Source organism: Camelus dromedarius, chromosome 5 (genome assembly GCF_036321535.1).
Source record: "Camelus dromedarius isolate mCamDro1 chromosome 5, mCamDro1.pat, whole genome shotgun sequence".
In the NCBI taxonomy this organism is placed as follows: domain Eukaryota; kingdom Metazoa; phylum Chordata; class Mammalia; order Artiodactyla; family Camelidae; genus Camelus; species Camelus dromedarius.
In genome coordinates, this window is record NC_087440.1 from 47,425,394 (window position 1) to 47,452,776 (window position 27,383).

The 27,383-nt window shown below is 38.7% G+C and overlaps 1 long non-coding RNA gene and 1 pseudogene across 1 annotated transcript in view; one reads left to right on the forward strand and one right to left on the reverse strand.

Moving 5' to 3' along the window:
• LOC116153535 (uncharacterized) overlaps positions 1–27,383 on the reverse strand; it is a 795,234-nt gene that overhangs the window by 719,059 nt on the left and 48,792 nt on the right. Inside the window, exon 2 of the long non-coding RNA XR_010380957.1 lies at positions 11,052–11,194. This is a non-coding gene — a long non-coding RNA (uncharacterized LOC116153535). The remainder of the gene's footprint in view (positions 1–11,051; positions 11,195–27,383) is intronic.
• On the forward strand, positions 11,044–11,198 carry LOC116153761 (U1 spliceosomal RNA; annotated as a pseudogene).

Here is a 27,383-nt window from a genome sequence, read left to right on the forward strand (position 1 = left end):
AAAAGAAGGAAAGAGGGAAGTTAACAGACATTTAATGACTGTCTGGTTGTGACACTGTCATTATGTGGTACTTTGTTTATATTATCTTATTTAATCCTAAGTAACATAAGGAAAGGCATCATTACCCTCACTTTACATATGAAGAAAAACTGAGGTTCAAAGAAATTAAATAATAGATCCTGGGATCAAAAGACTTGGATTAGACGTTGACTTTTTCCTATAACCTTTCACCATCTCTAGTGATCTTAAACAGCTCACTTAGCATCAGTCTCAGCTGATGTGCAAATGAAGACAATATACCTTCCTCTCTGGTCATTTATCAGCTAGTATCTATGTGGGAATGACTACAGAATCTGTCTCTTAAATTTTGTCTCTAGATTCATACTTCCAAATGTCTACTAGATAGATGCTCCTGAAAATAAATGTCCCAAATCAAACTCATTATCTTCCTTCAAAATATCTGCTCTACTTCCCAAATTCTTAAACTCATTAAATGATAGCTATACTATTTTTTAAGCTAGATACACAGAGTTATACTAACTCCAGGCACTCAGGACTCCCATACCCAAACACATACTTCCATAAGCAGATACCTAATCCTAAGAGAAGTATTTCCCAAAGCCTCCTTCTCAAGTATGTCTTTATGGTCACTCTGTTCATGCTCTCACTAGGTCCCCTGGGCTGCAAATGACAGTCTTCAGTGGCCTCCTTACCAATGATTGCTGTCTGCCCCTGTCTATCCTCTTAATAGTCATTACTGTTGTATCTATTAAAACTGAGTCTGATCATGTCATTGTGCTACTTAAAAACTCTGTTAACCCTTTACTGCCTACTAGTGCAATCCAATACCCTTAGCTAGGCATTCTAGGCCCTCCTAAGTCACCATTAACTTCTTGACAAGCACCACCTCTAACTGCCCCTCCACACTGAGCATCCGCTCAGGAAACCCCTCTTTTCTCTGTATCACCTGTTCCCTCTCTGAAATGCCCATCCCCTCATTCTTCACCTGGTAAAATGCCTTAAAAGAGATCCAGGTCAAATGTCACCTTCTTCCCTGAATTCTTCTAACATCATCTCCCCATCCTCCTCCATCCACAGCCCTTTTGTCCATACCTCGAACACAGCCATTAATCACAAAGGGAGTTGATGTCCCATACATCTATTTCTCCCATCAAATTGTTTCCTGAATGCAAAGATCATCTGTGAGTCACACTTATGTCTCCTGAGCCTTACCTAACCTAAAATATCATTTCACCCACAATACATTTCCTAAACCACAAAATTATAGAAAATAAGATAGCTCCCTTGTCCATCATTTAAAATCAAGAAAAACAAAAACAACCACAATTCAATGTGCAATGTCAATTCAAACGCAGCAATGTTCCCATTCATTGAAAATTAAGGAGAAACAGGATCCAAAAAAACTTGTCTCTTAGGATTAAAACACATTATTGCATAATTATAGACCACATTTTGAAAACTAAAGTGTGTTGCTTCTTTGGGGATTTGATTTCTTTCATTCCATTTACTATTTTTATAGCATGTATGATAAGCTTCCTAAAGTCATTTCCTAAGTAGTTACTAGAATAAAAGAAATTTAAATTAAATATTTTAAAGTTTTTCCTTAGGAATATTAAATCATCACTGCCAATGACTGCCCAATGAATATTCTGGGTTGCTATGATTCTTAGTTAAAAAATTAAATTCTATGATAGAAAAACATTAAAAATTCCCCTGCAATAAAGTAATTCTAAGTGAATTAATAGAACTTATAGATATATAGGCTCATTATTTACAATATTCTTCCTTGTTTAGTTATCAAAGAGATGAGTTACAAATATTATAGTTTATGCTTGTAAAATATAATTTAATTATTATACAAATTCTCTGATCTTTATGATCCAGCCTGACCCATCCAGAATTGCTCAGAACTACAATTTAAACCTGCGCTGATATGTAGAACTTTTTCTGAGTAATGTCTTTCGACATATAGAACCACACAGATGTGTTTGTTGTTCTTTGCTTTAGAACCTAACATATCTCCTTGGCTCTAAATTTTGTTTATCAACTACACAATATTGTAAAGAGTATTTTATTTATATGCTTCACCCCCAAAAAACTGAAATGCAATTTTCCATAGGTAATTTTCCCAACACTGTTCCTCTGGATGATGTGGTCAATTTCATTTCTGAGAAAAAGACAAATAGAAATTTTATCTACCTTTCAGGTATACTTTACTTCGTCAGACTGCTGGTTGCTTTCTCAATATCCATTTTCCCCTACTTCCCCATTAATGGGATTCCAATTCTGTCGACAGCATCCATGTGCTCAGGAGAAAAAAAAGCACCTATATTTCCCAACCTCCCTTGCAGACTGAAATGATCATGGGACCTAGAGCAGACCAATGCCATGGAAGTGGAAGCTGTTGCTGGGCCTTCTGGAGAAGCTCCAGAAAAAGGAAATCTAAGTCAGCTGACATAGTCATTTTTGTTCTTTGCTCTTTCTCCTTCTTCCTTCTTAGACCTTGAGAAAAGGGCCTAAAGAATTGCTGACATCTCAGCCCTGACACCTAGAGCCACCTAGCCAACCCCAGCAACCAGACATAGCATGACATAACAAAAAACAAGCCCCTATCTCGATCAAGCCACTGTTATTTGAGTTTTCTGTTTCATGCAGCCAAACCGAATACCTGAGAAATCTGTACTAATACAGCAATGCTAGGAACTTGAATCACACTGTGTACCCATCAGCACAAAAGAATGGCACTGCTTTTCACACGCGGATTTTGTTAAATTTTACATTTCAGCACCTTAATAAAAGTCATTAGACAAATCCAATTTTGTCTATTAATGAAAACCTTTTGAGAGAGTAGGTCCCAAATGAAGAGCACAGTATCTAGTAAAAAGGTAAGACAATGAAAGGAAGGAAGGTCAGCATCCTCAAAGACAGATTCCTCCACAATACAGCACTGGAAAAGAAGCAGGCAGAGTCCAACAGAGCTGCTCCTGAAAATAATGGCTATGTTAAAAAAAGAAAAAAAAAAAAAAACCAAGGAAGGAAAAGACTATGAACACTATAGCCTCTGAAATGTAACAGAATGTTACAAACATCATGATTTGTTCCATATATCTGTCTTTACATTGCAGCTTCGTTATTTTGTTTGAAAAACTCAGAACGTCAGACATACTCATAAGCCCCAAGTCATATACAAAAGATTTTGAACTCATTTTCTCTCTCATTGAATATTATAAATGCCTACTTTATGCCAGACACTAACTATTCTAGTCCCTGGAGAGATGGCAGTGAAGGAGACAGTCAAAGCTTTTGTTGCTAAGGAGCTTAGAGCCTGATGCGGGGGAGGGGAAACATGTAAAGGAGTTTGCCGGTGGTAAGTGCTGAAGAGGAGAAGAGAAAGGGAAGAGGTGTGACTTGTCAGGAGTAGGGACAGTCAGGAAACTCACTGAAATGACACTGAGTAAAGATCCAAAGGAGCAAGGAAACAACTTATGCTGATACCTAGAGAAAGAACGTTCCAGGCAGTGGGGTGGGGGAAAACGAGCAAAAGAGAAAGTTGGCAGGTAGGAGTGCTGACTTCAAGTGCTCGGATGGAGGCCAGTGGGGCTAGCGTAGAGTAAGCACCAATTTTAGAACAACGGGTTGTGCCACGTCTCGGGCACCACATTTATTTGCTCAAGATTCATCCATGATATTCAAAACTTATATTTGAGCCTCAATTGAGCCTGATATTGTTTGGGGGTGGGGGAGTGGTTCTTATATGGAACACTTTAGAAAACAATTAACAACAAAAGAATTCTTGTTATATTATAAGAAAAACTCCTTTTAAATAACTGGTCATAAGGAACTATATTTTCATGTTGTTACCAATTTTTTCAAAAGGTATGGCACTCCAATATTTCATGCACTTTTTAAATCTCAGGTTTTCAAAAATGTGCTGCACATATTAAGTAGCAGTTTCAACCTTTAGAAGATTTTTATCCAGTAATACAAGTAATTTTCTGAAAGAGTATTGCTTGTGTGAAGAAAATTAAGCGCCTGTCTCAATTTAGGAGTATGTCTTAAAGAGTATCCCTTAAAAGGGTTATAGTCTTAGGGGTCAGAAATAGTAGATTGAGGTTTCTAATCTGTATCAAAATGGAAATTTTATTTGGATAGATTTATATTATTCCAGTTGCCTCACTGAAATGTAGATAAAAGAATACCAAAATTTGCTGCATTAAAATTTTGAACTCATTGCTCTAAAAGGAATGTATCTTGACTGCCTATGTGCTTGAGGTGAGTCATTTATCCTCTTATTCTCCCACAGAGAATTTGATTGCATTCAAACTACCCAGCTGGAGAATTCAAGCTATCTTTGGAAAAGTTGATATCAAAGAAAGATCTGTGAAGAGCTCTCCTACCCTGCACGGGAGCTTGAATGCAGCCAGAGGTAACCATCACCACCTCTTCACAGCTAAGGAAGCCAGAAGAGACAGCTCGCCATTTCCTCCAGGTATTTCTAGCACTTGTGAATTTACCACTTCAGAAGAGGAGAGAATAGAATTTGGTATGTTCATGCTTGTTTTCAAACACTTGTGTGTTACTTTGATTCATCTTTCCCTCAATATTCGTATCAATAAACACACAATCCAATTAGATTTTAGAACTTTAATTAGTATTAAAACCATTTAATTCAATCTATTTTACAGGTCCACCCACTGTAGAATTCTAAATAAATTAATCACATTTGTCTCTTTCATAGATCTTTGTCTTAAAAAGCAATAATAGCATTCTCTTATATAATACTTGTAATAGAAGGTACTATTTAATTTACTTTGAAACTAATAATTCATTTGATCCTCCAACCAACCCTAAGAAGTAAGAGCCATTATCACCTTACAGACAAGGAAAGTAAGAAACATGGAGCTAAGTATCTTTCCCCTCATCACACAACTGGTAAGTAGTAGAACCAGGATGCAGACAGATCTGGCAGTGTGGCTCCAGACCCTAGGCTTTAACCATGATGTTTTCATGTGAATTATGTCTACAAAACGTGAGTCTGTTATTCTACAGATACGTAATTGTGCCTAAAGTAAGGCACTGCTAGGTGAGAGGTAGCCAAGGTAGTTACCCAAAGATAGGAAATGTGAGCAGACATCCATGGAAACATGTCGAACACTGCCAACTTATAAACAATAGTTGAAAAACTGTGTAGAAGGAAATTCCATACAAATCTAGAAAAACTCCTAAACCAAGACTATGAGCGAGTGGTTCAAAATGAGAGCGGGATTTGAGATGTCATTAAAAAAAGAGGAATAGGATTCGAGAAAGAGAAGGCATAGAAGGGAAGTTCAGCTTGAGCAAAGAGCATGAAGAAAGAAAACACAGGATTTTAACAGGACAACAAATACACCAACTACTGGAGGAGTAGATTCACCAGTGCCATCTGATGGTCTAAGGATTTATTCATTTATTATGTCATGTTCTTTGAACGTCTTGGAAAAATATAAGTATTTTTATTAAGCCTATTTCTGGAAATGGAGATTATCATACTAAGTGAAGTAAGCCAGAAAGAGAAAGAAAAATACCACATGATATCATGTATATGTGGAATCTTAAAAAATGACACAAATAAACTTACTTACAAAACAGAAACAGACTCACAGACAAAGAAAACAAACTTTATGGTTACCAGGGGGGAAAGGGGATGGGAAGGGATAAACTGGGAGTTCAGGATTCGCAGATACTAACTGCTGTATATAAAATAGATAAACAACTACTGTATAGATAAAAACTACTGTATAGCATAGGGAACTATATTCAATACCTTGTAATTGCTTATGATGAAAAAGGATATGAAAATGAATATATATATATATATATATATATATATATATATATATATATATATATATACTGAATCACTATGTTGTTCACCAAAAATTAATATAAAATTGTAAAATGACTATACTTCAATTTTAAAAAAAAGTCTATTGCTATTACTTTTGCTTGTGGATTTTTTTTTACCCAATTCTAATTTTCAAAAGCCAGAAGAACTGCTAGCTCTCCTACAAACTTGGAACCCCTTAACTTCCAGATCATTCAATTACAGAATCAAAAAATTGGGGTCAGATCTGTGATCTAATCCAGCCTTAACACTTACTTGCTCAAAGGAGTTACTTAAACTCTCTAAACCCGTTTCCTCCTCTGTACTATGGGAGAACAGTATCTCTCTCACTTGATATGCTAAGAGAGTTAAAATGAGATAATGTCCATAATTCGCTGAGTATCAGGACTAGGGCCTGGCCACAGTGGACTCTCAATAAGCATGTTTCTCCCACCCCTGTCCCCCTTCCCTGCGCGCACACACACACACACTATAACTTTAAGGGGATTCTTAAGATTATCTAGTACACCCTTTATTATTTAGAAGTTTTTTTTTTTAAAGGCTATTAATGTGAAATTGTATACCACAAACAATCTAAAGATAGGAGGCTGATTCTCTCTGTTTGATTTTAACTTTTAGCTTGCCAAGGGGGGAGATTTGCATGGTCTTCCCATTGACCGTGAGCATGTCCAAAACCACCACTTGAGAAGGCACCCCTGCTCTGAGGTTGAGCTCACTTAGAAGCACCCTGCCCGCTCCATCTTGCTGGAGCTGAACACTCTCTTCCCAATTCCCAGGCCTCAGTTTGTTTCAGGCCCTTTCCTCCCTCTGGAACCTTCACAATCACAGTCACCCCCTTGAACGGCCCAGTTCTGCTCCTGCCAACCCTCTCATGCGGCATGAGTTTGCTTCTGGGCATTCTTTAACTTGAATCTACAAAGGAATAATGAAATACAGAACATAGGCAATATTCCAGATAATACCGACAGAGAAGTCTGTCCCCAGTTCAAAACAAATGGCTCAACCCAGATAAACAGAATACCAAATTAAATGCACTGAATGGTAGCTCAGTTTCTAATATCACTGTGCCAGCATAGACATAACATTATAGCTTCATGAAACCTTCACAGATATGTACACATGGAGATTGTCCTAGAGGAAACCACATCTTCTGCCCCACATTTCTTATTTCTTAACCCTCTCAGATGCCAAATGGTCTTTCACTCTCTTTGATGAATATCCATACTTAGAAAATGTTCTATCAATCATTTGTACCTTAATATGAAATTAAATACATATGCTATGTCACCTGTGAGTATGCGCATTTGAGGTCTACCTACCAGTTGTGGAAAGAAAACATGTCACATGTTAGGGGGACTTCAAGCATCATCAGCCAGGTGAACAGAAGACAAGAAAATAGCTGGTTGGTCCCCTGTAACCACAGAGCCCTACTTACACTGCTCTGCCAAACATCAGGAGATTTAAGGAAGGAAAATTATTATAAAGATGCCTTGTTACATCCTTAACATTTGCTTTCATATGTTACTTTTTATAAAGCGGACAATATGTCTTAAAAAATGATTTTACTTAATGCTAAAGTAAAAAGATTTCTGGAGACTATTCCATTCCATTTATGTTGTTACCTAAGCAAAAATAGAACTAATTGAGCTCATTAACCAGGTAAGTCCAGTTCAGGTCTCCTTACTTGTTTAGCCCTTGACTCCTGCTCAAGTCTTTCCTGTTACCTACATCTTACCAAGCCTGTCTCCATGCTTATTCTCTGTTCCATGCCCCAGCCTAGCCTTGCTTCTTTCCCAAGAAAGGATCAGTTCTTTCTGGGCTCACCTGATCACTCGCGAAACAAATCCTATCCACACAGATTTGGTGGCAATTACCCTCATATTCAGATCAGCCTGCAATGTGATGAATGCTCTGTCTCCCAAGCTATCATGCTCCCTTAGTTAAATCATCCTGTTTCCTAGTTTACTTCCTTGAGGACACCTGGACCTTTCCTTATGGTTTTTCATCCCTGTTAATAACAATATCTGCAATTTTTTTAATGGCCACCTAGCATTTATGGAGCCTGTTCTGTGTAGTATTTCATTAATATTTTTATATAGGTCATTGCATTAACAACCCTATGAGATGAGTATTATTAAGCCAACTTTACAGATTAGGAAATTAACAAATCAAACAGTTAAATAATGTCAGAGCCAGGGCGATCTGGCTTCCAGGTCCTATGTGCAACACATAGTTCAGTGTACCGCTTCTGCCTGTCCCTAATTAAAAGTGCCTTGGTGGGCAAAGACAAAAGTGACTCAAAGCACACCCTAGAGGAACCCAGTGCCCCTGAAATATTTTCTCGACCTTCACGTTTTCTACAAAATGGGTCCCGTTGACCTTAACAGTCTTATTTTCCTCAACTCCCAGCATTTCTCAAAGCTTCCTCTTCCCTTTACAGCCTATCAACTACACAGCTCACACATTGGGGCCCCATGTGCCTGGCACATGCCCATCTGTCGGACAGTAGAAGAAGACGGAGTTTGCCACAAGGTACCACTAGATGGCCAGGATTAAGCAGTCAAGCACACAATTTGTTCATAGGCAAAAACTTGTTAGCAATCTAAGTTCATTTAGTTTTGTTAGTTGTTCTTTTTAAATTAAAAAGTTAGGGATAATTACATTTTGATAATCCCTAAGCCACTTCTGACAGACTAAGCCTAGTACACATCTGAAAATGACACTTGTATAATAACTGCTTATAAGACAAAACTGGGGATTAAAACTATAAGCTTGCATTTTAATGTTCAAATTCATGAAAGGAAACAAAATAATGATGCAGATATCCTTTGTTACACAGAAATCGCTCCTGTAGAATTTTGGAGATTTCAGAATTAAAACCCAAGGAAAGGCCTCGATACCCAAAGAGTCAAATGAAAGTAAAAGAGATTTGTGTTTTGCTCTGTTTTGCTCAGTATTCATCCATAAGGAAAACATGCCTGTTCTTCATTAGGTCATACGACTTTTGAAAATGAGGTTGGTTGGAAAATGAAATTTAATACTTAGAATGTCAACGGCTACCAGTGTAAAGGTGATACAGGTTAGTATGTCAACCACCATGCTTTAAATTCCAACTATGTGAAAAATATTCTAATAAAAATAATGGTTCTTTTCTTTTTATACAAGTGTGGTGTCACAGTTCATTGTCAATGGGATGTTGGCTTCAGTCACACTCCCAGTAAGACCTACTCACACCCTCTTGGAACATTGATACGTTAGTGGGATCAGAAGCCATAAGAGATGAGCCTGTAACTATGAGGAAAAGGTCCCAGGGTACAAAGCTGACCTGCTCAAACAATGGCTTTGACACAGGCCTTCTATGGCCAACAAAGTCTGCTGAGGAAGACAGTCCAACAGTTCTTTGTACTCATCCATTTTTACTCTGACACAATACTATGCAAGACACCTGATCAAAGGTCCCCAGATACCTTTTAAAATAAAACCTTCCCATTTTGCTTTTGCACACATAAAACCCAAACCACCCCATTCCCATTGTCTCAATCTATATCCTAACTGCCCCTTCTATATCTTCCACCTCAGACAAATGTGCTCAAACTTCCTCATCCATCCAGCTCACATCACTGGCCCAACTCAGACTGAGCCTAGAAGACCCACTCATCCCCATTTCTTCCAAAGCCAATCAGAAGATTTCTTTTTACCGTGAACACAGCTCTTCAGAATCTACCATTCAACTTACTATTGAACTTAGAGAATGAATGACATGTATATATCTTCTCCCTAAACCATGATCACACTAAAATGATAGGAATTAAAAAAAAAAAAAAGGATGTAACAAACTCAAGGGCAAGGAGAGATAAGGGCGAGGCAGAAGGTTGAAAATAGGGAAAGTGACCGAAAGTCTATACGTATACGACGAGGTTTTGTCCTCCTCAGACACAGACAGCCATGTTTCTAACCCCACTCACCCACCTCTCACCCACACTCCACTCACCTGTGGAGACCAGAGGCTAATTCTTTGTAGAATAAACCTGAGAGGCCTCACACTCTGGGATACCAGAGGCAGAGGAGGGGAGTAAGGCAAAGGGAGAGACACAAAAATCTGCATCGTGAATGCTAGGACCACCTAATCTTTTACCTCATGAGGCTCCCAGGGTGCTGAGGGCCCCGATTAGAAAATGACATTTTCTCTAATGAAAACTGAACAGCCTGAGAGAAAGGACCTACAGACGCTAATGTTTGAGAGCTAACCTCCTTCCCAACACCAATGAAAAATCCAGCTCTCTTCCCAGTTGCCCTAAAATGACACCTACCAGTAGGTTAGCCCCAGCCTTGCATACAGAAAGCTTCCAACCAGCCTCTCAATGCCCTATTATAAATAAAAATGGACGGCGAAGACCTCCAGAAAGCTCAGGAAAGTCTCTAACATGAAAGGCAGAAAAGAGAAGAAACAGGCAGAAAACAGTAGCCTGGAAAAAAACAGACAATAAAGAATATAAAACAAACAAAATTCTATAAGTAACATCACAAAAAAGATTAGAAAATATAGCACTTTTTAAAGTAAGAACAATATGGCAATGTTTTTACAAAAGGTAAAATTAAAGGGAAAAAGAGCCTTTAGAATGAAAAAATGATCATAGAAATTTGAATTTTTTAAATGGTTTGAAGTATAATGTTGAAGAACTCTCCTAGAAAATAAAACAAAAAGATAAAGAGATGGCAAATTTAAAAAAAAGATAAAAGCCTTACAGGATTCTTTCAGGATATTCATTATCTGACTAACAGTAGCTCCAGAAAGAAAGAAAAGAGAGAACAGAAGAAAGGAATTAATAAAATAAATAATTCAAGAAAAATTTCGAGAACTGAAGGCTATATCCCAGATTTAAAAGGTTGACTAAGGGTCCAATGTTGTGAACAAAACACACACACACACACACACACACACACACATGCACACTGACTCATCATTGTGAAATTCAGAATACTGATGATAAAGGTCATAAAAGGATCCAGAGAGAAATATATATATATATAAACAAATAATGATAATATACAGATATGGATATAATACAAGGCATAGAAACAGAATGGCAAATCTCAGTTGTAATGCTGGAGTGCAGAATATAAGAAAACACTGTGCATTACTTACCTGGCAAGGGAGAAGCCATGATCACGAAGGTGGTTTTCCCAGGGTGAGGCTTATTCATTGCACTCCAGATGTGCTGACCCCTGCGATTTCCTCAAATGTGGAAATGTGGGAAACTCAGTTGCATAATTTGTGGTAGTAGGGGACTGTGCGAAAAAACAAAAAACAATGCATTCAGTATTTTGAGGGAAATACATTTTTAATCCACAATGCCATATCAAACAAACCTATTAATCATATGATGAGATAAAGATATTTTCAGACACACAAAAAGGCAGAAAAATTTATTTTTTGAACATCTTTCCGTAAGCAGCTATTGCAGATTTTCTTTACATAAAACAGAAAAATAAAAAACAACAACAACAAAGGGAGACATGGGACCCAGAAACACAGTCCATCAGACGGATGGCAGCAAAAGAAAGTAATTTCCAATCCACAATTCAGAAATTCTAATTTGAAAAGAGAAAAATACCAAGTATAAAATGACACATTCCAAAAAAATGTAAGAAGCAGTGTTTTGACACAGTTGGAGAAATAAAATCAATTTACCTACTTCTAATACTATGTTTCTTCCACTAAACCTATTTCTTGTTTCAACCCTTCTTGAAGGCAACACTACACTGGATTATAGATGATGCAAATGTCTCTTCAAATGCAAAAAAAATCGTGGTATTTCTGCATCAGGAAATATTGATAACTTATTGTTTTCTCAAGTTATCTGAACCTTTTAAATTTATCTTCCATATATTTTTCTGGCCTCTAACATTGGTATTGAAGACTAGGGATTATAATTCACCCTTCACTGTAATTCCAAAAGTCCCAAACATAAGTTGAGTGTTCAATGAACAACTGAGTATTCAGTTTATAGAACATGATACTGAGTTTATAGCAATTAATTCATATGAGTTGCTACTTCAGGTGTGAAGACTCTTAATGGCACTACGGAAGAAGCTCTGAAAGAACTCCAGGATGAATACCCAACAGGAGTAATCAAGTGGGGCTCCAGCACTTTGAAGAACACATTAGAAAACAAACAGACCTTCCCTAAACATTAAGTAACAGAGACTCATTATCTAAAGACTGTACTTTGAGTAAATACTAGCTAAAGACTATGAAACTTCTGTGGTTCTGATTAGGGTCCTAAAACAAGAAGTAGACAGTCCAGACAGATGACATGAGAAATGTCGGAGTCTATCCATGGGATGAATGAAAGAAGGAAGAAAAGAAAGAAAGAAAGGAGGGAGGGAGGATGTTTGAGAGAGGGAAAAAGAATTGAAGAGGGAAACGAAGGAAAGAAAAGGGAAGGGAAATCTGAAAGGAACAGTATTCAGAACTTTTAGTGGCACTAAGTAGAGGTTATCATTACTGCCCTCACAGAAGTTGTGGTCAAAATTCACTATTTCTTTCATTTATTTAACAAATGTATGTTGTGACTCTGGTGTCAGGTACTGTGCTAGGAATTAAGACTTCAACAACGAGCCCTACACATGCTAGCTGTCCTCCTAGAGCTAAACATTTACGTATAGCTGTATGTAGAGCTCATGCTATTGTTTCTGTAATTTTCAACATTTCCTTTTGTGTTTTCATTAAAATTCAGAATAAAGAAACCATTCCTGGCCCTAGAGGGGTTGGTCTTACCTGACCTTGCTCAGGACTCTGGGGGAAAGAGGATGCCAAGGGTATAAGGCCAAATGAGCAGCGCTCTACAGAATCATACTTACTGAGATTTATTTATTTTTTCTACATACAGTACATATTACAGCTGCTGGTTTGTTTTTTATTGCTGCTGTTGATGCTAAAGGGACATCTGGAAACCAGGGATTATAAGTTTTCCGCTCCACACGAGCTCAGGGTCATAGCTCCAGACCTTAGGCAAGTAACTAATCAATTTCACCAAGGTTCTCACTAATAGAATCTGTGAGAGCAACACCGGCATGTCAAGGGTCTCTTGTGCCAAGAAATATTTTAAAAGCTGCGGTCTTTTGGAATTCCGCTTTCCTCTGTAGTCCTCTAAGCCACTGGGATATAGCGCAGCAGGATTTCGATAAAGACTAAGCTCACATTTTACATGTAGAATTGGAACCAGACAGAGGAGACCTGAAATTCAGTCACAAGCAAGTGTTCGTTCAGGCAAGTTATTTTATGCATCTCCCCTCCACACAGACTAGAAACTACAGCTCTAAAATTGATCCCACTGGGACCTGAGGGAAAACATTTTCCAGGATGAAGAGGCAACGCTAGTTGCTCTCCACTATCCATTTGTTCCCCATCCTTTCCTGGTTTTTCCCTTTTCTCTTTACCTTTGCCAGTGGTGATCTCTCATGAGAGGGAATCTGTTTTCTTTTTTCCATTACAGAATGGAAAGAAATACTCATAAGAAAGGGGTTCTTTGAAATAAGAACTAAGAGGACAAAGGGCACATTCAAGATGAGTATCCCTTGAAAATTGCTTCCCATTTGGATATGTTTTCATTCACCAACTTGTGCAACTGAATCTTTAAGAGACCAGGAAAAGAAATACCCCAATTCTTTTACAGAGGACCGATAAGGTCATTCATCCCTTTGCCTCTTCCTCTCCTTGCTTAAGCCATCCTAGTAACGAAGTGAATTCCTCTCTCCTCTTTTTATTTTCCTTGTGTGTGTCAAGGTCTTGGATGGACATTTTGTTATTCTGGAGTCCTTGTGGACAAAGATATTTGAAATGTGAGGGCCATGTTAAGAAACCATTTATAGCTTATACAACAGAGCTTTAAAAAGCCCAGGGTCAGCACAGCAGTGTCTGTTTCACCTAAAGCAAAGTTTTTAAGCCAAGGGAAAAAGAGAAATAGTGTTCTGAGTTTTATTTACCACATACTGATAATTCAAAGAAAAACAAAAATAGCAGAGACTAAATGCACTAGTATTGACTTAGACACAGAAAAAAGGGATTTGGGAATGTGCAAATGAAAAAAATCTTTAAATTACAGTTTTTCAAAACTGTTATTTGACAATGTTTCTGTATCCTAGCTTCAATTTAGAAAAATCACTGGAGCCAGAATTTCCCTTTTCTAAAATAATATAAACAACTTTATCCTGAAAAACTTAGTTTCTGAACATCTTGATGATGATTATAAGGATTTACTTTCAAACACTTTTATTTTTACCAAAAGACATCAGAATGAAATTTACCAAAAGACATCAGTATTTGGTTGCCATAGACTTGAATTCTAATACTGTAATTTGCCTACACAATTTTGCTGTTCTCAGCTTTTAAGAGATTGAAACAGCAGTTTACGGGCTTAAAGACATTCTCTTACCTTCCATTAATCTTTATCTTAAAGGAATCTGGTTACTGACTACCTTTGGGCAAACTACCAACCCAAGAGGTACCCAACTACAAAAGCTCTCATGAAGTCTCTCAGAGTCACATTCAGAAATAGTTGACTAAAGAATGGTATACTGGGGATTTGGGATCTGGGTAGGAAAGAGTGCCTAAATGGGTTAGCTTCTTTGAAAAGGGAATCGAAGCTGCATTTACAGGTGACAGAGATGGCTCTGTCGGTCACTCACCTCCTACTAACCTAACTGACCCACTCTGATCTTTCTTTTTTCTTTTCCTTCTCACCAATCAGCTCTCCTTCCCTGCCCAGATTCTTTCTTCTTCCCTCTGCTAACTCCTCTTCAAAGGAAGTTGAGGTCAGGAAAAGATAGAATATGTACTACATATTAAATATGAAAGATAACCACCTCTTACGTTCACTTCTTTAACTTCCACCCCTCCCTCAGAAATTCCCACTTTCTGGTCCCCAAGAGCAAAATAGTTATTTTGTTAAATTAACACAAAAGGAACTTCTTGGGAGGGCTTGTGATCAGTCGCCATGAGGCTTGGAGATGCCGTCGCCCTGTGTGGTGACCCTCAGCCAAGTCTAGTGAGCAGTACAGCTCCAGGCTCCTCCCCTCCACCCGGGGATCCAACAGCAGTCACAGCGCGGGAGGCCAGTGGGACGGCCTGCAGACCCCAGCCAGCCCGCTGGGCTTGCACCCCAGCTCTTGTAACTACGAGCTGTTTCAACAGGAGCAAGTACCATCTAGAAAATGGGGCTGCTAATGATAACTGTATTACCCCAACACTCATAGTGTTGTTATGAGGTTTAAGTAAATGAATACTCATTAAGTGCCCAAGTGCTTAAAATAGTACCTGGCTCATAGGCTACGTTAAATAGCTTGTCAAAATAAATGTTTTAGGCTTGTTAAAATATATTTATTTTTAAATTTAGATTGTAATCTACGTACCACTCCCATTTGTGATTAAAATATAATGTCATCTTTGTTACCTTACTTTTTAAAATTTTACATACTTGGCATTAGAACTTCTAGGCCCCCAGTGTTCTACTTTATACAACATAAAATAAGACTCAAAATTGTATTTTGTAGATAAGCATCTTGTTTCTCTTTGCCCCCCTCCCAAACAGTACAGAATCTAGCAAAAGAGCTTAAACTTGAGTGGATTATTGCAAAAATTGACTCGTTCTTAGTAATATACTCGCTCGTTCTAAATGACATACGGAAACCTATGTAGCCTAGGTTATTTCCCTATGGCTTTTTCATTTGCAGGCTGTGCTTTCAAGCATGAACACAACTAAGCAGGAAAAAATGGCTTCAGTTACTGAACCTTCCAAGCCAGTACAAAAAGATGCAGCTAAAGGTGCCATTTTCCATCAAAATAGCTGTCTTGAATGCATTTCATTGTGGTACTTCCAATTTTGGATGGTATTTTAATGGAAGTAAATGGAAGCTAAGACCAGCTGGAGCAGAACTGTACTGCAGGCTGCAGCCATGACTCAGTGTCATTTGATTTAACCAGGTTCAATACTAGCTGCACAATGCATTGAATCATGAACTTCAGATTTTTCTCCACAGTAAGACCATTTGGGATCCTGATTTCCAGCCAACACTGACATCACCTGTTGTAATTCCAAATTAGAATAGTGTGGACCAAAACATGCCAATGGCCAAAATTTCATACATATTCAGAAGAAAGTTGGTTAGGTGACCTTGCTCAGTAAGGAAGCAAATAGCAAGCAATCAAGGGGGAAAAAACGTAGATTATGTAGACAGATTAGACAGATAGATTCCTGGAAACAAAGCATATAATATTTTAAACTCAATATGAGTTCAGAGCCAGAGCTCCAAACCCCAGGACAGTAACTAATGAATTTAATCACAGTTTTTACCAGGAGCCTTTGTAAAGTTGAGACCAGAAGGTTAAGGTCTGCCACAATAAGATTTACCATTTATTAAGTCATGGTTCTGTCCATCCTCTGCTCAGCTTCAAGATGTGACCAATGAAGGGGTGTCCATTGAAAGCCCTGATATTTGGTCTGGATGCCTCATAAAACCCAGCATGTTAAAGACATGTACGATTCCAATTTAAAAGAATAATTTGATGGTAAAAGGCTTCACTTTACAAAACTCGAAAGCTATTTAAAAGGCAGATGTCTACGTTTGTGAAGAATTGCTCAGGAAAATCCCCATAAGAAAATGGGAGATACGTTGCAATTATTTAATTGAGCATTCACTGTCTAATTAGAATTATGGGATTTCAATAATGTTCAACATTCATAAAAGAAACCAGAAACCTTGTACTGTGCAACCTCGCATTAAAAGAAGAAACGACAAATCTAAAGGATCAATCAAGATGGTAAAGAAGCAAAATTAAAAGCACTAACAGATTCTAGAGTATTCCATACACTACTTTGCTTTCATATTAACAAGAAAACAGACTACATAGGAACTAAATGGGACGAGCCCTTTTCACCACAAAGGACAGCGTCTGCTTTGCGTGTTGGCCTACACAAACCTTGCTGGCCCTTTTTAGAAACATTAAATTGGAACTTTTCTGAGAAACACTTAATGAAAACCTCAGTGATAATCCTCAGGTTGTGTAAAACTGGACCCCCAATTTTATTTTAATCATCTGACCTTACCTTTGGACATAGAATTGAGTAACTCTTTTGAACTATCTGCTGCCTTCTGCCCACACACATACCTTGAATTATTAACAACACTGAAGATATTAGAAAACACATGGCAATAATCAACTTCTCTAAATAACAAACCTAAGTTGTGAACACAGTTTCTTTTTTTTAACTGTGTAGTTTTAACATAAATAGCTCATGGGATTTTTTTTTCTAACTTTTAATACACAGTACTTATGTATAATAAAAAAAGGAAAAATAAACAAAAGTACCAAAAAAGAAAACAAAAGTTACCTGTTATCTCATCACCTAAGAAAGTAACTACCAACATTTTGGTGTGTACTTCAGTATTTTTTCCATGCTTGTGTATATAAAATGGCTTTAGTTTGTATAAAATTGGAATCCCACAGAATATAGTTTTGCAAACTTAATAATATACTGTAAACATTTTTTCACATCATGAAATATTCTTCTACTAATTATTTTAGTAAAAATGGTATTCAACCAATCTCTGAGATTGCAAGTTGTTTAATTTTTTATCGTTATGAATGACGCTTTGAAAAATATCCTAGTAGATTAATCAAAAGCTGTTTTCTTGGGAAATATTCCTAGAAGGGTATTGTTATGTCAAATGACATGTGTGTTTTTAATGTCTTAAAATACAGTGCCCAATATCTAGAAGGCTCTTTTTTAAGTTTTCCATGCTTTACTTAGTTGACTATGCTGCTAGTTAGATTAGTAATCTTCACCTAGAATCTTCCCATGGCTCATTCAAAAAGCTTTCACAATGCTGGACTCTAGTATACAGAAGAGATGTCAATTAGAGCTCATGTGTCATTGCTCCCCCATCACTGCCTATGGCCCAGAGACACTACCAAGAACAGACATCAGCACACATCTTCCTCAAGGGGTCATTCAATAAACATCATCCCTTTGCAACCGGGTGACATTGAAAAAGGGGGAAAATTTGCTTACATTTTCTAAAAATACTCAGAAATGAGGATTTCACATTCCAGGGAATTCTATACTAAGCCACAATACACAATTTATACTTACAGTAATTCCTAAATGAGTTTCTTTAAAATAACTATTTTTCACACTGTTCTTAACAGATTCTTCTCGGTTGTGATTAATTTAAATGTGAGTCCACATGGTATAGTAGTTAAGGGCAAAGTTAAGTTCAGTGATTGGTCTCCCCGTGTTTGAATCCTTTCCCTGCTACCTTCTCGTTCTATGGGACTGAGCAAATTATTCAACTTCTTTGTGCCTCAATTTCATCACATGCGATATTTGAGTATAATAAGAGCAAAATTCCTTCTGCAATTGTTATATTAAGAGCATTAAATAAGAAAATCTGTGTAAAATGTTTAACACCATGCCTAGCACATAATAAGCATCCAATATATTGGAAGTTTTTATTATTAAACAAGAATTGCCTTTGGCTCTTTGAAACTTGTTGCCCTTCATCTGCCTAATAAAAGAAAGTACATTTTGTGCAGCCTGTGCGGATATGAGGTCTTTTTAGTCTCTGTGATGCTAAAAGAACTTCGTGACCCTCATAAGCCAGCAAAGGTATAGAGTGTTGATTAGCGGTTAGATAAAATCCTAACTCCTCGGACAACATAGCCTCTGTGTTTACAATGAAACAACACTGACATCTAGTGATCAAGAAATGAATTGCATGTATTGGCAAACACTGGCAATTATAGAAGCCCGTGGTCTTGGATCCAGTTTTCCTACTATTTTAGGGGAAATGATTTACATAAATCCCAGATTTTTGCATATGCTCTTTATATTGTCCACATTTCATCCTTTGGTTACACATAAAGTATTTTGAACAACTGAAGACGACATTATCCATCACATCAACATTCACTCTTTCATTTTAATTAATTTGTTTACTTTAAAATTATGAAAAAGAGAGGAATGTATTTGAGACAAATATTAACATATGTTCATTTTACTTTCAAATAATATATAAAAGTCTAACAAAGTCATTAATTAATTAATGTAAATTAATCCAACATAATACAGCAGGCATTAAATACATTAACAGGCCTTGAATATTATATATTAATTTATGAATCCATGTTATACAATTTTATAATGGAGATTAAAGAATTGAAATTGTTATGTTAAATAAAACATAACCAATCAAGCATTTTTCTGTTTCATTTACATTTTTCTATAACAAAGAGGAGCTGGAAAATTAACATTTCAGGAAAAGGTTTCCCCATCAATCATTAAACAAGCTTTAAGAAAATTTCTTACGTGGAAGTTAGATTAGTCACGGGAAATCCATCATTATCGGTCTATATTTACTGAAACTGTGCTCATAACATTTTGCCTCGTATCATAGTCACTTGGTTAAGAAGCCTAAAGATTTACTGAAACATTATGCTGTACACCAGAAATTGACACAACATTGTAAACTGACCTATATTTCAATTAAAAAAAAAAAAGAAGTCTAAAGATTTAATTTAGCAGCAAGACCTCAGAAATGCTAATTAGAATGCTATTAGGTACAACCAGATCATGAGAACAGAACTAAGAGTGATCCCCTGAGTCCACCAAACCATCGGTTCATCTCCATCATTGTTGGCAGCACCTACCACCAGTAGAGCATTTATTATGCCCCACTCTCCGCTAGGCTTTTCTAATTCATGACTGTTCATTTATTCAACAGACTGTCTACAGTGCTACCCGACCATGTAACAACAATGGTGGGTCACAATGGACGCAATCCCTGTCCTCACTGAGCATATAAACCACTCGAGAAGATAACAATAATCACCAAACTGAAAACAAACTTATAACTGTATTATAAGCTCAATTGTGCTGCCCTAAAATTCATATGTCGAAGCCCTACCCCCTGTACCTCAGAGTGTGACTATTATTTGGAGATAGGGCCTTCTAAGAGGTAATTAAGTTAAAATGAGGCCATCAGGATGGGTCCTAATCCAATCTGACTGGTGACCTTACAGGAGGAGGAGGTGACCTTACACAGGGGTGCACACACACCGAGAGAAGGCGGCCGTCTGTAAGCCAAGGACAGAGGCCTCGGGAGAAACCAAACCTGCTGACACCTTGGTCTTGGCCTTCTAGCCTCCAGAACTCTGAGAAATGAGTTTCTGTTGCTTAAGCCAGCCAGTCTGTGGAATTTTATTAGGGCAGCCCTAGCAAATGAATATGCTGTGATGAAGTGTCATTTAGGGAAAGTTCACAGAACTAGGAGCATCTACAAGAGAGCATTTGACTTAGTCAAAGAATTAGAGAAAAATGAACTCTGACAAGTGAGTAGAGGAGAGTAAGCCTGAAAAGGAGAAGCAGATGCTCCAGGTTGAAGGGAGAACTTGCACAGAGCCCTGTGGTGGGGAGTGGCAGGACATACTTCCGGCATTAAGGGAAAATCAGTAAGGCTGGAACACAGGCAGTAAAGGGGCTCGTGCTATGAAACAAAGCTGGAGAGGGAAGCGGAGACCAGATCATACAGATACTTGTAAGCCAAGAGTCAAAGATTTTCATCCTTATCCCGCAAATATTGGAAATCATTCATGTGTTTTAAGCAGGGGACAATAAAGTTTTGAATTTCCAGATCGCTCCAGCTGGAGTAGGGAGAACAGATTTGAGGACAGCAAGAAAGGAAATGAGGAAGCCAATTAAGGAGTTATTTCAGTGCCTAGAGTAGAGAACCAATATATGGAAGGGAAGGTGATAGCAGTACAGTGAACATGGAAATACATAGACAGATTCTAGAGATACTTAAGAGACAAGGCCACAGAGGCATGGCAGAGATTTAGTTATGAGGGGTGATGGAGAAAGGTCTTTCCAAATTTCTGGCTTGTAAAATAGATAGATTAAAAATGGTACCATCCTTTAAGAAAGGAAGATGGATGAGAACAAGGTTTGGGAAGAAAAAAACTTAACTCTATTTTTAGCTCTATTTAGTTGAGTCAGAGGTTGAGTCTGAATCCCTCTACTTTTGAGACATCCAAGTAGAAATGTCAAGAAGTTAGAGTGAAAAGTTTGGAGCCCAGAGAAGAGAGAGATCAGGGCTACAGATATGAACATGAGAGTCACTCACTAGTAAGTACTAAGGAAAGCTGTAAGTGGAAATACCTAGGGAAGCAATACAAAGTAAAAAGAGATGGGCCCAGGATGAGTTTAAGGGCCTCCAAAGACAAAGGAGTGGGCAGACAGGTAGGAGGAAACCCAGGAAAGTGTGATGTCATGGAATCTAAGAAGGGAAGATCACCAATGTAGAATGCTGCTGAGAAGTTAGGACTGATTTAGGGATATGTGAGAGTTGTTTCAGGACTTAGCTGAGGGGTGAATGGAAGATGAAAGTATGGAAGCAGTGAAAATAGACAACTATTTTGAGATATTTTCCTAGTAGAGGAGGGAAATACCTGTGAGGTTGACAACAATGTTTAAGGTGTAGTTTCTTGGGTTTTTTGAGTATCGTGGACTAAATGTACCGTCTCAAAATTTATATATTGAGACTCTAATCCCCAATGTGATGGTATTAAGAGGCAGGGCCTTTGGAGGTGCTATACACTGAAAGTTTGTCTCCCCAAAATCCCATGTTGAAATCCTAATCCCCAGTGTGATGGTATTAGGACATGGGGCCTTTCAGAGGTGATTGGTTCATAAAGGCAAAGCCCTCGTGAATGAGATTAGGGCCATTATAAAAGAGATCCCAGCAAGTTCCCTTGTCTTTCCTCCACGTGAGGACACAGAGAGAAGGCAGCAGTATGCATCCCAGAAGAGGGCCTCCCCATAACTCACCCATGCTGGCGCCCTGTTTGGGACTTCCAGCCTCCAGAACTATGAGAAATAAATTTCTACTGTTTATAAGCCCCCGAATCTATGGTACTTTGTTGCAGCAGCTCAAACTGACTGAGATAGGAGGTAATCAGGTATAGAAGAGGTCATGATGGTGGGCCCCCCATAATAGGATTAGTGCCCTTATAAGAAGTGACATCAGAGCTTCCTCTCTCTGCCACATGAGGATACAGTGGGAAGGCAGCCACCTGCAAGCCAGGAAGAACCAAATCTGCCTTTTACCTTGATCTTGGACTCCCCAGCCTCCAGAACTGTGATAAATAAATGTCTGCCATTTAAGCCACCCGTCTGTAGTGTTTTGTTACACCACTCCAAGCTAACTAGGACAGTTGTAGGGGAGGATAGTATCTGGTTTGGTTTGGCATGGTTTAGTGGGAGGTATAGGAATATGCTTCAAAACTGATGAGAATCACACCATCTCTGAAAAAAAAAAAAAGACATTTTGGTTCACATGTTATAGATCAGGAACCCAAGGATCATAAAGATTAAAGTTAGTCTTCAATAATATGGCTAATAAGTGGTTGAACCAGGTCCCAAAGCCAGGTCTGTTGGACTCCACTTTGCCATACTGCCTCCCAGGAAATACCTATATGCAAGACCAGATGACATACTTCAGATCTGATTAGGGTTGGGGACAGATTCAGTACATAATATGATGATGAGACACATGAAAACAGAATCTGTTCTCAAGTTTAGCACATACTAGAAAGATCCTTTCCTGCCCTTAGAACTGCCAACTCCATATAGCGGCAACATGAAAGTTCAGAGCTGCCTAGAAAATGTGAGCTGCCTCCAGCGACCAGAAATTGAGGGAAGGGATGAAGAAATGGCAGGTGAGAAAGTAGGAAAGAGGGGGAAAAAACATGACCTGAGCCTCAGTTATGGTTCTGTCACTCTTAGAGATCCACAGAGAAAAATTGGAATCACTAATTTTTATAAAATCCTTAATTCTGCTATAGTTCTGATGGTATTGTCTCATTGTTTTCCTAACCCATATGTGTCTCCTTTACAGAAGTTTTTAACAGGCATGATCAAAAGATATTTTCTTTTTTTTTAATTCTTATTTTTTATTAAAGTGTAGTCGATTTACAATGTTAGTTTTAAGAGTACAGCAAAGTGGTTCAGTTCTACATAAACATACATATATATACATATATTTCACACATATATACGTATATACATACATATATTCAGATTATTTTCCATTATAGCTCATTACAAGAAATTGAATATAGTTCCGTGTACTATACAGTAGGTCCTGTTGTTTATCTATTTTATATATAGTAATGTGTACCTGTTAATCCCAAACTCCTAATTTGTCCTTCAAAAGATATTTTCAGTGGGACACACTATCTGTGTTGGGTGTATAATCCCCAACAACTGCTTAAATTCCAGTCAGAAAGAGCCCTTCAAGAATACAAGCACAGACCTTCCTTAAGACTTGACTCCATTGGATATTTGCTCCGTGTTTTTTGTACCTCCCGAGGGAGTATTTTTAAAAGGAAAAGAACTGAAAGGTTCTATTGCAGTGACTTTCAACCTTGGCTACACACTGGAATCATCTGAAAAGTTTTAAAAATACTGCTGTTAAAAATACTGATGCCTGGGTTCTAACTCCAGGGAATCTGATTCAATAGGTCTCAAGAATAGCCTGTGTATGGGAATTTAAAATTTTCACCCTATTATTCAAGTGTATAGCCACAGGCCCCTGAAGCCCCTACAAGGGCTCTCTGGGAGAGTTCATTCTTGTAACATACAGTCAGTAGTCACTCTGAGGCAGATACTGTGCTGGACACTGGGACACAGATAAATTAAGACAAGATCACTATCCTCAAGGAGCTTACTTCCTCATGGAAGGGTTAGACATAAAACAGACAATCACAGTATCTTTAGTAAGTCTTATGATAGAGATACAACTCAGATGTCAACTACATCAACTACATCGCTTCCAATCGAAAGGATGCCATTTGTTAATTGTTAGGATATTCAGACTCTTTGGTCCTATTTTCCCCACAGCAGGTGAATTTTTCTCCAGGACCTCCGGGGTTGTGGTCTGTAGACACTGCTACCACTGACAGCCAAGAGGTACTCTCTGTCAGTCCACTTTGTAGGCAGAGGCTCCCTTCCCTCTTGAGATTCAGGAAGAAATGAGAAACAGCAAAACATCCTCTGCTGGACACTGTTCTTTGGCTATTGCAGACATCCTCCTCACCTACCACTACCATTTCTTCCCTCTGTGCAACTGGAACATCAGTTTTGAGTTAAGGTAAGTATCAGGGAAGTCAGGCTTCCTCCTGCTGGTCTAGGAGTTGAATCGTAATCAATTTGAAACAGTCACAGTAACAACCTTCCTTGCTAGATATGGTCTTCCCCAGCCTCCTTTGTAACCAGAGGTGACCATGTTACACAGGTCTGGCTGCAAGGATAGAAGGGGAGGACTGAGAGTAGGCACCTGGACAGATTTCTCAATGATAAGAGAAAGCTTTTGGCTCCTTTCTCCTGTCTTAAAAACAAATGTCGTGTCTGAAGCTAAGGCAGACATCTTGAGAACATGAGGCAACAAGCACAAGCCAAAAAAGAAAACCAACATTCTGAGAACTGTAGGCAGAAAGAACAAAAGAAGCTGAGTCTCATATGACCTCGCTGAACCTCTGCTCCAGCCCAGGGCAGACATCACCCAGACCTCTTACTCTCTGCAAAAAATAAACCCGTGTTTGTTTAAGCTACTCTTCATTGGGTTTTCTGCTATCATCAAAATCAGAATTAACTAATACCCAGCCCTTCTTTCCTTGCCACATTGTCCTTTTGGTCTCCAGAAGACTAACACATTAGATAGCAATGTAATTGTGAAGGTCATTGCTGAAGGGAAGTTCAGAAGAGAAATAAAAGCAGGACAGGCAAAATTAACATTCAGTTAATCTGAACTTTTATGTGCACAGTTTACGTGAGACATCTCAAGACATTGGCCTTCATCCTTCACAAGGAAGGGGAGCACCTTGTAGCTCCCTCTGCTTCTGATCAGGTCCACTGCCCTCAGGTTCACAGACCTGCTCTGGGGGGTTGCAACTGTTAAACTAAAGAACTACATTTCCCAGGATCCCCTGTCCTGTATGGCTCTGAGGTAGGCTGTACAAAAGAAGAACCTGCATGATGCAGGATTAAAGGGGTGCTCACTACTCTGAAGGTCATTATTGACAGATACAGAGATGGACAGATAGAGAAGGAACCACCAGGTTCAATCTTATCCTCACTCCTCTCCTCTGTGTCCAACTCTTCTTCCCAAATGCTTATGTTGTTAGCCTCAGGCTCACCACCAGACATTTGGCTGCAGACCCACCAGAGGCAGTAGCCAATAGAGGCAAGAGCCCACAGTAGATCTTCCTCTTCACAGCCCCACTTTGGTTGCTAGACAAGCTTAGCTTCTCAGGTGGACCAGTGAATCATTTCTTTTCTGATCTAGCAACTCCCCTTCCACATCTTCACTTGACCAGCTCCTCAACAGTACAGGTCTAATTCCTATAATGATTCCCTTATCTTATGACACTTAGGGCGCCTCCGCTCCCCTGACTGATATGCTTGCTCACCCACTTCACACGTAGAAAAGCCTATTCTCAATAGCTTCCTCACATCGGGCAGTGAGCATGATGTTACCTCCATCATATCACAACTCTTTTACCAAAGTGAACATGTGTCCCCCAATTCAAGTTCCAGTTTTCCTCCTGTGATAGTGGCAAGCCTGCTGATTCCCTCCTAGGGGACCAACTGAATAAGTACTTTTCTCAGTGACAAACATTAGCTTTCCCTGGAGACAAATAAGTCTCCATGTAGAAAAAAAGAACAATTCTCCAGTAGTTGGGCTCTGGCTTGCCACAGAGAAACAACGGGCAACCCATTTTCACTCAGAACACTGGGGTTCCAGTCAACCAAGCTGAGACCAGGCAGAGAGAGTCACACAGCTGCATCCAGTCTCCCAGGTAATGGCCCCAGCTCAGGGGCCCTAGCTCAAACATCCTTTTGAGTTAGAGTCTCTCTCTGATAAAAAGGTTGAGGAAGAGGGATTATTTGGCAGTCCTCCCACCAAAGAGTGTGAAATGAGAGCTGAGAAAACACCAAAGACACAGTGATAAGTGCAGCTGGAGAGTTCTGGAAAAGGTTTCAAACACATAGGAGGTTATACTTTAGCTGAGACCTAAGGCAAGTAGAACTTTTTCCAAGTAGAGTGTCCCTCACTGTCTGACTCTAACCATTCCTGGGTCCACATATGAAGAGTGAGGGCGAGAAAGGGATACAGCAGTATCTGAGCCTACTCCAATTCCTGTTTCAGACGAACCAAAAACTGTTTCACCTTCTTGCAAGGCAAGAAGAGGAAGAAAAAAGAGGGGAACTTTCACAGCAGTTCAGTAAAACAGCAACCTTGTTAGCGTACATAAAATTTCTAGCCACAACTCTTTAAAAACTAGAATCCAATGAATCATAACCCATAATCATTTTGTAAATAACAAATGTTAGCAAAGAAGCCTCTTTACAACCATTTTTCTGAGGGGGGACCAAGAATTGTCATTTTTCCCTCAAATTTCAAAGCTACCCAACAACGGGTACACCTTGACCTCCAGAATTTAAAAAAAAAAAAAAAAAGATTTCGAAAGCAAACAATTTCTCCATCATCTTTTCAAAGGAAAGAGTAATTATTTAAAAATTAAGACTTAAATTTAGGTTTCCTTAAAGACAGGTAGCACTTTAAAATGTAAAATAGATCATAAAGTTCAGCCGTAAAATTAACTTTTACCCAGTGAACTTTTCTTAAGCTGCTGAAATATTGCCATAAAAGGTCAAATCCTTGGTAAACTCCAGAGAGCAAGATTGTTCAAATAATGTTCAGATTGAAATAGGCAAATAATGTGCTTCCCAGTTGATTAGGATCAGACTGGAGTGGGTAGAAGGGGATAAAATGCAGCTTGGGAAAGTCATTTAAATATAGCCAACATGGATCTCAGACAACAAACTCACACGTGAAAGAAAAATCACTTCGATTTACTGTAAGTCAATATGTTTGGCCAGCAGAAAACTTGAGGCACTCTTAGTGCTCCCACACCCCACCTCCCGCAGCAGGACGAGCCAAGGTTCCATGGTCTTACCTAACACCAATGCAGATGGAAGATCACTCTGGCCATTGGTCATCTGCCCAAACAGCTCATGCCTGTGAACTGATCTTCATGGTCTACTTCAAGTCCAGTGGCCCTCCCCAGCTTCCTTGCCACAAATGGGACTTGAGAGTCTACTGAGCACTTGGTGCTGCCTCTCTGCTCACACACCCTCCCCTCTCTATTCTGGCTACATCTTTGGAATGCAGCCAAGGGCAGTGCACCCTACAAACCATACCCCACAGATCTCTTCTCCTTTCAGCCTTGGACAGTGTCCTCATGCTCTTTCCAGCTTCTCTGGGACACCCTGCCTCTTCCCTCAAACTTTAAAATCCCTCCTTTTTAGCAAACACTTTGGTGACTGCTATGGTCTGACCGTTTGTATTCCACCAA